The 12,153-nt window shown below is 47.0% G+C and overlaps 1 protein-coding gene and 1 pseudogene across 2 annotated transcripts in view; one reads left to right on the top strand and one right to left on the bottom strand.

The window, feature by feature from the left end:
* Positions 1-237: 237 nt before the first annotated feature.
* Positions 238-8,524, bottom strand: LOC115505638 (annotated as a pseudogene).
* Positions 8,041-12,153, top strand: part of SLC7A1 (solute carrier family 7 member 1) — an 81,566-nt gene continuing 77,453 nt past the window's right edge. For both annotated transcript variants that reach the window (XM_030308571.1, XM_030308586.1), the window contains exon 1: positions 8,041-8,301. The gene's annotated coding sequence lies outside the window, so the exon portion shown is untranslated. The remainder of the gene's footprint in view (positions 8,302-12,153) is intronic.

Raw genomic sequence — 12,153 nt, 5'->3', positions numbered from 1 at the left:
AGAGAGAGAGAGAGAGAGCATGAGTGGGGGAGGGGAAGAGAGAGAGACACACACACAGAATCCGAAGCAGGTTCTAGGCTCTGAGCCCAACGTGGGGCTCGAACTCACAGACCGTGAGATCATGACCTGAGCTGCAGTTGGACACTCAACAGTCTGAGCCACCCAGGTGCCCCTGTTCTTTTTTTTTTTTTTCCCATACATTACAATTTTACTTTCATGTACACGTTTATTTAACAGTCACTGAATCTCTAAGCCAGGGCCAGGTAACTGAAGAGGCCTTATACTTCGCTTGTATCGTCTAGACCCAGGGTCTGCTGCAAACGAAGTCTGTAGCAAACTGGGAAATAACACCTTTCTAAAGCCAGGCTTAGAAATTCTAATCTAGTAAGTTGTTTCCTGTCTCTGGTGTCAGGGCTGATTCCTACCTGGCCGCTAGGCCTCCATTCACAGGTATAGCCAAGAAAATAGAGTACAGACCGCCAAAAACAAGACCAACCAATCACCCTGTGTTGTGGTACCAGCTTCACAGCTCAAGTCCCCTGTATTCAAAGGTAGACTTACAAAGCCTCCATCAGCTGTGTGCGCGGTCGAAAATGGGATCGCTGCCACGGGTAAGCCAGCAGCTACAGGAGCCTGTGTCACACTTAAGAGGTGTCAAAAAACTATTTGCTATTTGACCACAGGAAGCAGCATTGTGTCCAATATACGTTCTTCCATGTTCAAGTAGATTCCTTTCTGGTTCTGGGAGTTGGTTAATTTTTCTGGTTATGATATAGAAAATTAAGTTTTCCTTGACAGTATCATCTGGTTCATGATTTCTATCCGGGGCCTTATATTCTCCTCACAACAGCCGGTGCCTCCAGTGGGCTTCCTCGGCCACGCTGGGGCTCACTCCAACCTTTGCTTGACTAGCCTGAGTGCAGCCATCTTTGGCCGACATGTGACTTGGGTCCAAGTTTAGTTTCTTTTGAAGCTTGTAGATGGCCGTCTTCTCTCTGTGTCCTTAAATGGCCCCTCCTCTGGGCTCACGCTTCCCTGGTGTCTCTCCGTATTCTCTAATCTCCTTTTCTTATAAATATACCAGTCATTTTGGATTAGGACCTCATTTAATTTAATCGCCTCCTTAAAGGCCCATCTCCAAATACGGGCCACAATCCAAATTTTGAGGATTTGTAGTTTAGGGCTTCAACTCAAGAATTTTAGGGGGGCCCAATTTGTCCATAACACTGTATAATGCAGAATGTCCTCATGTGTTTCCCAAGTTTAGATGTCAAAGGATATAGCATTTGTATGTTAAAGGACACAGCAAAAGTATGGAAGATTAGTTAAAAACTTTTTCACGGAGCACAAAAAAACTTCCAAACACTTTGGAAACGCGATAGGAAATATATACCATTGGCCTCCACATTTGAAACAAATTTAAACTGGGAAGCTGAGTGAGGAAGATTCCTCTCTCAGTGGTGACCTCGCCAGGGCTCAGATTAGAGCTTACGTCAGTACTGGAGGGCTGGCCTGGCAAAGCGAGCCCAAGCCTAGGGCTCTAGTGAAACAGGGGCTCCAAAAGGTTTTCGTTTGAAAAAAAATGTGATGTTACGGAAAAAAAAAAATTGAAGGGAATCACAGCAGTAGGGGGAAAAATGGAAATGGTTAGACTTCCACAAATTTATTTCAATATTTTTATTTTAAATATGTACGGAGAAGACAAGGCATCATCAACGTCTCAGAGCTCCTGCCCTGGTTCCCTGGTTCCCCGGGAACTAAATGCCTGCAACGCTTGTCAATAGCTGAATGGCAGGCCCGCGCTGGTTTCTAGACAAACCACAAAGATCAGTGAGAGCTGAGAATGAAGGCGTGTGTGTTCTTTGACTATCTAGATTTGCGGGTGAAAATGGGGCTGGGGGCAGAATCTTATGTCTGGGCTGCAGTTCTGATTTTTAATAACAGCTACTGAGTTTCTTATAAATTTTCGACGTGGAATATTGAGGTAAGTAAGTATACAAAACAATTAAAACTCTTAGGGACCACATTTTCATGTTTCCATCTTGATTATCTATGATATGTATGTATAACATGTTTACATATGTGAATATAGGTGTATGTGTGTGTATGTACAGTTTTTCAGACAAAAACATTCTATCCCATTCTCATAATCTGAGTACTTCCCACACCATTAACTACCATTTGAAAACATGATACTTAACGGCAGCTTAATAGTCTGTTTCATTTTATGAATGGAACAGGGTGTATTTAACCAATTATTTGTATTTGGACCTCTGTGCACTTTCGTCTTTTGCTATTGCCAATAACCCCATGATAAACATACATGGGCATAAACCTGTGTGGCATCTCTCACCATTTTCTTACAGCTGCATATTCTTACAAAGATGTACGCTGTGCGAAAGACAACGCGTCTGCTTGAGGGTAGGCGCACTGTGTTTGTGGTGGAACGGAAGCACTTTCTACCATAACACAGTGGTGGATATAGCCGGTTTCAAAGGTCTCCTGAAAATTTGGCAGAGTTCTGATTTCATTCTCTGTCAGCTAACCAGCAGTCAGATCCTCTAAGCCCAAAGGCCTGACTCTTCCATGCTAACGGGCGTCCGGCATGTCTCTGTCTTTTCTGGAGGGGCAATATTTTGCCAAGGCGTCTCTAAATTCTTCCCATGTGGCCCAGGGTAGAAAGCCCCGAGGGTAGGAAAGCTGTATTAATTGGGAATCTTTTGCATATAAGTGACAGAGACCCAACACAAATGGCTTTGGCAAAAAGGAGCATCTCTACCCAGATGGGCAGCCCCAGTGAGCACTGGGACGGGGACTATTAGCACTCACTTCGTCCCTCACCTTAGACTTCTTTGTGTCCACTTCATCATCTCAGACCGGCTAATTCCACACAGCCGCTGTGGCTGCTGGTGGCACCTGGCTGACCCCTGTCTAGCTCTGCTGACAAGGAGGAAAGAGACTTCTCTTTCTTCCGATTCCTCAAGGGCTTGGGACGGCTGCTAAGGTGATCTCAATTCATGTCATCTGTCCCCCACGCTATGAGTCCTCACTGTAGCCAGGGAGGAATTGATCGGCTGGGATCAGGGGCCTCCCAACCCCAACAACATTTCTGTGCTGACAGAGGTGAACCCCGTGAGATAGTAGTGCCCGTTGAAGACACAATAGCAGGGGAGGTTGGGAGGGACAAGAGCAGAATCTCCCAGAAAAGGAGATAATGCTGGTTCCAGAAGTACAGAAAGGAGCTGGCCAGGTAACAGTAGAGGTCCTCTGAAGAATGCAGTAATAACTGTGTCCTTTCCCTCCCCACCCGGGCCCCCAGGGAACCAGGGCGGTGACAGTTTACCCCTCCGTTCTTGAAGGGCCAGCTGACAGCCTTTTCCTGCAAAGTGTCTGGTTGTAAGAATAGTCCTTTATTATAGAAGATGAAACGCTCCAATTTAGTATTTTGCCCGACCCCACAAATCAGTCTAGTTGTTGAAGTGAATAGCGATGTTCTCTGGGCATTCGTTATGGGCCGGCTGTGCTGCTAAATGCTTTGCGTGCATATCATCGTTTATTCATTACCAGAACCATAATCCTTATTTTAGAAATGAGGAAGGCGGAACTGGGAGAAAAGGAACTAATTTGCCTAAGTATATGTAACTTAGCAGTTGCACAGCCAGGATTCGAAGCCGTGTTCTCTGACTGCCGAGCCCACGTGCTTAACCTATCCATTACACAGTCTTGAAACACTAGAAAACGAACGGGCTCTGTTTCCTTGATCTGCTTAATAATAATTACTAACTGAATACTTTCTATGTGTAGACCTATACCAGGTGCTTTACATATAGTCTGTCTATCTATCTATCTATCTATCTATCTATCTATCTATCTATCTATCCTTAATTATATTTTATATAAATGTACATAATATACAGTTGATCCTTCAACAGCGCAGGTTTGAATAGTGCAGATCCACACATAATGGATATTTTACAGTACCCATAAAATGTATTTCCTCTTCCTTATGATTTTCTTCCTAACATTTTTATCTAGCTTACTTTAAGTGTCAGCTAACCAATAGTCAGATCTCTAGCTTACTTTATTGTAAGCTAGAGAAAATAGAGCATACAAAATATATGTTAATTGACTGTTGATGCTATAGGTAAGGCTTCTAGTCAATAGTAGGCTATAAGTAGTTAAGTTTTTGGGGGAGGCAAAAGTTATACACATATCTTAGACTGTGTGGGGGTACAGTGGGTGGGGGAGGAGGGAGTTTGGTGCCCCAACCCCTATTTTGTTCAAGGGTCAATGGTAGAGTCTAATTATATGTATAATAAGTAATATATATGACTATACTACATAGTATCATACTGTATATAATACATGGTATTTATATAAATTTACTTTTATATACACACACTATGTACAGTATTTCTATATATACTACAGTTTTAGGTTTACAAAAATATGAGGGGAATATAGGGAGAATTCCCATATACTCCCTTACCCCCCATTCAGTTTTTTATTATTAACATCTTGAATTAGTGTGGGACTTTTGCTATAGTTGATGGGCCAATATTTGAACTCTTATTATTAGCTAAATTTCATAGTTTATGTTAAGGTTTACCCTTTGTGTTGTACATTCTAGGGATTTTGACAAATGTATAATAACATGTATCCACAACTACAGTAGCCTTTAAAGTAGTTTCACTGCCCTAAAATACCCTGTGCTTCACCTATTCACCCCTCTCCCCTCTTCCCCCCACAAGCCCTTGGCAACTAATGATCTTGTTATTGTCACCATAATTTTGCTTTTTCCAGAAGTTGGAATCATACGGCATGTTGCTTTTCAAACTGGCTTCTTTTACTTAGCAATATACCTTTAATGTTCCTCCTTGTCCTTTTATGCCTTGCTAGCTCATTTCTTTTTGTCAAGAAGTAGTATTCCATTGACTGGATGTACCACAGTTTATTTATCCAGTCACTTATTGAAGGGCATCTTGGGTGCTTCCAAGTTTTAGCAATTACGAATAAAGCTGCTATAAACATTCATGTGTAGGTTTTTGTGTAGACACAACTCACTTGGGTAAATACCAAGGAATGCAATTACTGGCCTGCGTGACAGGGCTATGTGTAGTTTTGTGAGAAATTGCCAAAGTGTCTTCCAAAGTCGCTATTCCAGTTGTCCCTTGCCAGCATTTGGTGGTTTGGCATTTGGGGTTTTTGCTAGTCAATGAATGTGCAGTGGTATCTCATTGTTGTTTTAATTTGCAGTTCCCAACAACGTATAATGTTAAGTATCTTTTCATATGCTTATTTGCCATCTGTATATCTTCTTCAGTGAGGTGTCTGTTCAGATCTTTTGCCCATTTTTAAAATTGGGTTGTTTTCTCATTGTTGAGTTTTAAGAGTTTTAAGAGTTCATTTAAGAGTTTAAGAGTTCTTAAGGCCAGTACTTTATCAGGTATGTGTTTTGCAAAGATTTTCTCCCAGTCCATGGCTTGTCTCTTCATTCTCTTAACAGTGGCTTTTACAGAGCAGAGGGTTTTAATTTTAATGAAGTCCAACTTCCCAATTTTTTCTTTTGTGAATTACGCTTTTGGCATTGTACCTAAAAAGTCATCACTGAACCTAAAGATCACTTAGATTGTCTCCTCTGTTATGTTCTAGCAGTTTTACCGTTTTGCATTTTACACTTAGGTCTATGATTTATCCTGAGTTAACTTTTGTGAAAGGTGTAAGGTCTGTGTCTAGATTGTTGTTGTTGTTTTTTTTTTTTTTTGCATGCGGCTGTCCAGTTGTTCAGTACCATTCGTTGGGGAGACTATCCTCTCTCCATTGGATTGTGTTTGCCTCTTTGTCAAAGATCAGTTGACTGTTTTGTGGATCTATTTCTGGGATCTCTTTTCCGTTCTACCTTTATACGTATTTTTCTTTTTTCCCCCCAGCTTTCCTGAATACATATTTTTCATTCTCACCACAAAGTTGCGCATATCCAGCAGGTGGTAAAATCCTTACTTTGAAGTTGGGGAAACTGAGGCCGAGAGAGGACAAACACAATTTCCCCCGGCCAGCAGCTAGCAGGAAGCAGAGGTGGACGTGAAAACCCCATCTGTCTGACTCTGATTCTCTGCACTTTCTATATCTCCATGCTGCCTGATGGTGCTAGGCTGGGACCTGGTCTGTCAAGCTTAACTTTCTAAGATGCTTTGCAGGGCCTAAATTCAAGCATCTCCTTTCCTTAATGGTCTCTGAAATCATGGCTTATTTGCTCCTTGATTCTAATCAAGGTTGCCTGTCATTGGTCCCTCTGGGCCTGCTGTGTGAATCCTAACCTGCCTGAAATTTAGCTTTACTGAAAACATTCAGCCAGTTTGTTTTTTTTTAACGTTTTTCCCCTTTTTGCTGAGACCTTGAGCATATTTGTTCTTTCCCTGGTTCACACTGAATCCTTTTTGCCAGGAAGTTGCTTGCTTATGGGCCTTGTCATTGAGGGTCTCCTATTGTCCTCCTGATGACAAAGCCTGCTGGGTTGGATTGCTAAACTGAGCACAGTGCTAAAAATCCCCTTGGATAAGTTCTCCCCCATCAGGGCCTGAAATACTTGCTTTTAGAATGTACACATCTTAACTGTATGTACCCTCTCTGTGTTGTCCAAGCAGGGCACCTCTACAGCCTTCTAAATTCTATTTTACTGCCAAGAGTCTTAAAAAAAAAATCCCACAGTCATATTTCAAACACTAAGGGATAGACTTCTGATAAGAATATAGGGTTAAAAAAAAAAAAAAAGAACATAAGGTTTAGATGCTCCAAACAGAGGTGGAATAGCTCAAAGAAGACCACACAGCAAATGGGAGAATTCAGATTCAAATCCAGATCTGGTGCAAAGGCAAAGAGGATGGTCCCTGAATCACACCAGGCTTCCTTCTGTGGGAAGGGGACATCCTTTGATGGCATTATCAGCAAGTGAAGGAAGCTGTGTGGGATTCAGGAAGAGCTCCAGCACGGGAGACCTCCATAATGCAACCCCAGCAGATGGTTTCAGCACCGTACAGCTGAAACTGAAATTCGTTTTGAAACAACACACACCTAGTTGCTTATTAGGACACCAAACACTGTTCACAGTGCATTACCAGTATTAGCCCATTTCTGTGTGTTCATTAAAACCTTTCTGAAGGGGGTGTGTTTAGAAGGTGTGGAAAGGATTCCAAGGTCATGAACACTGTGCTATCGTTTTTCTGTTTTCTTACAAAGTTAGGAGGCTGGCGGGATTCTCTGACCCGTTCATGTCTCCCGTGTCACACATTACTGGATCTTTATAGGCTGTGATTCTTGCGTGGGTTTTTGCAGCAAAGAGTGACAGTAAACAGGGAGCTTGTTAGGTGAGCACTGTGGGGTTCGGTTCTAAAGTTTTTGCCATCTCCGGAAGAGTAACTCTGGAAGTAAGCCGCTGTGATCAAGCCACCCGGTCAGGTGTGCTTGTCCTACTGCTAAGGGACCCAGGCAGATTCAGGCTTCCTGGCAAAGGGTGAGGATAAGTTGCTTATTAAAAACACAGGAATAGCAAATGATAAAACAATCCAATGACAAAGAAATGAAGATTTATTAAGAACCAAACAAAACCAAACCTTGAAGCGCCTCTCAGATGTTTCATTTCTGGAAAAGGAACACTGGACTCGAGCTCGGTGTCAGCTCCGCTCGGGGTGGCACTGCAGAGCCGGCGGCACTAGCCCTGGCCCGCGCGGACGGGCTGTCAGAGGACGGGAGGATGCGGTCGCGCCGCGGGCTCCGATTGGCTGGGCTATGGCAACAAGAGGGCGGGGCAGCCGCGAAAGCTCCAGGAGGCACCGCCCGGCCGGCCCGCCCGCCGGGGGAACCCCAGGTCCGGGCGCAGGGCGCGAAGACGCCCCGCCCCGCCCCCCGCCCCGCCCCGGCCGCCGCCCCGGGCCCGCCGCCGCCACCGCGCCGCACTCCCATTGGTGCCCGGCGGTGACGCGCGCGAGCGGGCCCGAGGCTGCCAGGGCCCGGGGGCGGGCGCTAGGGGCGGGGGGCCGGGCGCACGGCTGATGAAACCCGGCGCCGGAGCCCGCCCGCCCTCCACGCTCCATTCAGTCAGCGCGGGCAGGTGTGAGCCTCCGGTCATCTGCCGCGCGGGGCGCGAGGCCAGCCGGCATCCGCTCACCGCAGCTCCCGCTCCCCGCGCGCCGCGCCTCCGTCCGAGCCGCCGTCGTCCGGCCGCGCGTGCTTGACTGAGTCCCTCGGAGGACTGGTCCGCATCCTGCCACCGGCAGTCCTCCCGCCCGTCCGCCCGCCGCCGCGGTGAGTGCCCGGCCCCCGCCGGCGCCAGGGCGGCTGCCCGGGTCCGGGTCACCTTGGAGGGGCCCCCGGCGCCGCGTGGGGCCGCGGGAGGGCGGCGCGGGGAGCGGGGAGGGGCGGGCGCCCGGGACGCCGGCATCCTCCGGGGTGGGCGAGGGCAGGGCGGGCGCGGGGCTGTGCGCGCGGGGCCGGTGCCCATGCGGCTGTCTCCTCCACCGGAGTCCATTTTGGTTCCCTGAAGGCGCGGTGTGGTGCATGATGCAACACCGAGTGAGTAAGCGTGGACGACCCGGCGCCGCCGTGATGCCGGCCGCGCGCGCGCCGGCCAGCGACCCCGCGCCGGGACGCTCGGGGTGGTCGGGGTGGGCAGGGGGCGAGAGCCGGAGCGGGCACGCGGGCCGGCCCGGGAGGCGTCCGGAGGCCTGCCCTTACATGGCGCGGAGCGGAGCACCCCGCCCCGCCACGAGGTCCGCGATGTGTCATCGCAGCGGTGGGAGCCCGCCCTGCGGCCGCGGGGGGTGGTCCCGCGGCAGGTGGCCCGCCGAGGGAAAGCGGTTCACCCCCGCACCCTGCCTGCGGCGCCCACCTCTCTTCCCTAGACCTCGTGTCACTCCCCGGCCCGTCTACACCTCTTGTCTGAGTCTCCAGGGTTATTTCGGGCAAGTTCCGCCCCCCCTGGGTGGGCTTCCTCGTGACTAGATTTGACCTGCGAAGGCTGAGTTCTTCAAGCCTTCCAGATGGTTTGGAGCGAGAGGAAGTTCTTCCGGCTTAATAAAGACAACCTATTCGCACTGTGTTCCTTTCTGCGTAGTAGAAAACGTCCCAGACTGAGCAGGTCAGGCAGGCGTTCTAAACCTGTGTGTACACAGAGCAGCCGTGAGGCTGTAGTACTACAGCAGCGTGCTATTTTATTTTAGCTCCTTCCTCTTTTCAGCGAGTGTGGGAGATAGGAGTGCTGTTTGACTTAAGATTAGGATACAGACATGTGCCTTCAGCAAGAAAACTACACCTCCCAATACACAGGGTCAGGGTCTCCTATAGAATTAACCTACGGTTGTGTTTTATTGCAGCTTTAGTTACAGGAGGAGAGGGTTGGGATTTCAGTCCCTGGTGTGTTTCCCTAAAAATGTGCTCTTTAAAATTTGACCGGGCAGAACTGTGTACTTTTGGCCTGTGGTTGAATTTCCTCGTTGTCTTTAATTGGAATTATAATTTATTAGGGAGTTATCGTAACATTTCTTGTCCTTTATGTTTGGTTCAGATAATAGGAAACCATGATACATTTATTCCCCTGATATTTTTAGTTGGTCTCAGTGGAAATTATCGTTATTTTTATATGAACACACCCTCTGTCATTAAAACAAAAGGTCTCATTTAAGTCACACACAATCAGAATAGAAGTTAGGGAACAAAGTCAACAATGGCTTAAAATAGTTTCTAAAGGTTTAGCATATTAAGATCAGATTTGGTCATTATAAAGAAATCTAAAGAGTGTTGAAGGAGTTCTGACTAACAGGACAAAACTTCATAGAGATCAGAAATGCGGTTGTTTGAATCTGGATTTGAGCCACCTGAGTGCTCTTACGTGTATAACTATTTGCTGTAGCGGAAAAGGCTTGGAAGACAAGATTGCTGACCTTGGGGAGCTTGAATTCTAAGACACGTATTAATTATATTCGGTAAAAATACATGTTTATTGATTGTTCTAGTCTGGAGTTTCTTTTTGCCTAAGGCAAGTAAAAATAATGTAACTATGTTGGAGAGGCCAGCATTGTGTCTAACTGGATTAATCCCTTTTCATTACTATGTATTTGGAGGTACTGGTTTATTAATCCTAGGGAGGAATTTGAAATAGGAATAAGTCCGTCCTTGTTATAGAGAGAAACATTTTCCTCTAACCCACAGGCATCATGTAGTTATTCATCATTCCACCTGGTTCTTGGTCCTCACTCCAAGCAGGACCTGTGGACGGGACCCTAGTGTTTTTCTGTGTCATTGGCTTCTTTGGGCCTGGGGGCTGTCTCTACCACTGCCTTGTTCCAGTCGAGGGCAGATCTCATGGACCATGAGGACTCTGCTTTTACTTTAGATGAAGCGGAGAACCGTCAGAGGATTACTTGAAATGTTTGTGAAAAAGAGACAGAGGTGGGGGGGGAAGTAGGCAGGCATAGAAGCCTGGAGACCAGTTCAGAGACTTGTGTAACTTAAGTCTGGAATAAAATCCAGCTCCAGGTTATTTGTGCAGAAGAGAGAGTGGCCATATGTCGTTTCCTTGAGAGGTGGTGGCGGCTTGGACTGGGGCGGAGATGGTAGAAACCTGAGGTGGTTGAGTTCTGCCCCAGCTCTAGACTTATCTCCTTGTTCCACCTGTAGATTTTAAAGGGAGACTCAACAGGCTTGGCCAGTGGCTTCCATATGTGGTGTGAAAAAAGTTAAATACAATTCCAAGGAGTAGAACTGCCGTATTAACGGGACGGGGAAGGTAGAGGAAAGAGCATGTTGGGAAGGACCTTTTTTTTTTTTTTCTTAAGTCACAACTGACTGTTTTTAGATATTTCCATCCTCAAGGGGCAGAGCTGAACTAGATCTGTCCTCTTGGGGCCCCTTCTCACAAATGCATGACTGTGTCACAGCCACCCCTCCCAGGTTGGTGACCATCTTCCTTTTCACTTAGCTTTCTTGCTGGCTCACACCTAACTGGGGGATCTCTTTGTGCTTGCAGACTCCCTGTGCTTCCCTACGACCCTCCAGTGGACACCTTGGCTATGGGTTCGTCCCACTGCCGGGATGGGGACCCCTGCCACGTGGGGTGTGTCTCCTTTTTCATTCCTGGGTCTTCAGGGCACCTGCCTTCCAGGGGTTTCTTGTGCCTTGGGTCACTGGCATCGGATCCCCAGCCAAGGTTCTATCCAGCACAATGATTTAGGTCTCTTCCAGTCACAGGATAGAGTAGTACTATCTTTCGTGGCAGATTAACAGCCTTGTAGTAAACTTTAGGGGCTTTTCTTTTCTCTTTCTCCATAATCCACCCTCCCCCCCCCCCCATCCCCAATGCTGACTCCAAAGAAGCTTTGAATATAAGCACCCCTGCAGTTGTTCAAACTGCGCCCTGATTTATCACGGGAGGTTTAGTGCATTTGCCACCTGTGGGTCAGAAGAATGGGCAACAGATTGGTAAAACGATTTGGTGGACTGCTAAATGTGTTCATTCCATTCTAAAGGCATTCCTTCAGATACGCATTGGCAGAGCTGTGAGTGAAGCCCTTTACCTTACCCATTGGTCTGGATTCATTCCTCCCAGAAGCATAGGCTGTAGGAAAGACCTTTCTGGACATTAGGATTGATTCTGGCATAGAGTTGACCCATCCTGCCACACCCAGTGTCTGTTCTTTGGCTCTCCCCCTCTGTTGATTGTCAGTAACTGTTCGGACTACCAGATCGTACATTTGATGAACAAACTGTGTAAACACGTTAGAGCCGTGTGTGGTTAGAGGCCTTTACAGCTTCAGTGGAGCCTGAGATGATGTGCCCTGAAGGAGGTTGCTTTGGGGAGCCCAGGACGAGTAGTACCAACCCTAGGCTTCTGGAGTCCTCGCTTTGCTACTCTGCGTGCAGCTCCCAGAGCATTTAGACTCTCCCAACTCTGTAGACCTGCTCCATCCACAGACTGGGGAAGCCTTCCCTCGGCCTCACAGAAAAGAAGCTCACAAACTATGAGTTCCATAGTGTACTTTAGAAGAGTAGAGGTCCCAAATCAATACATTTAGATTTCTTCCGTGGAGTAAGTTCTTTCTATTACCAGTCTATTATTCTGATTATGGGAACCAGAAGTCAAGCTCAGGGAAGCCTTCAAAG

This window comes from Lynx canadensis, chromosome A1 (genome assembly GCF_007474595.2).
Source record: "Lynx canadensis isolate LIC74 chromosome A1, mLynCan4.pri.v2, whole genome shotgun sequence".
Taxonomy (NCBI): domain Eukaryota; kingdom Metazoa; phylum Chordata; class Mammalia; order Carnivora; family Felidae; genus Lynx; species Lynx canadensis.
The sequence above is the reverse complement of the archived record's forward strand: the minus strand, read 5'-3'. Positions and strand labels throughout refer to the sequence as shown.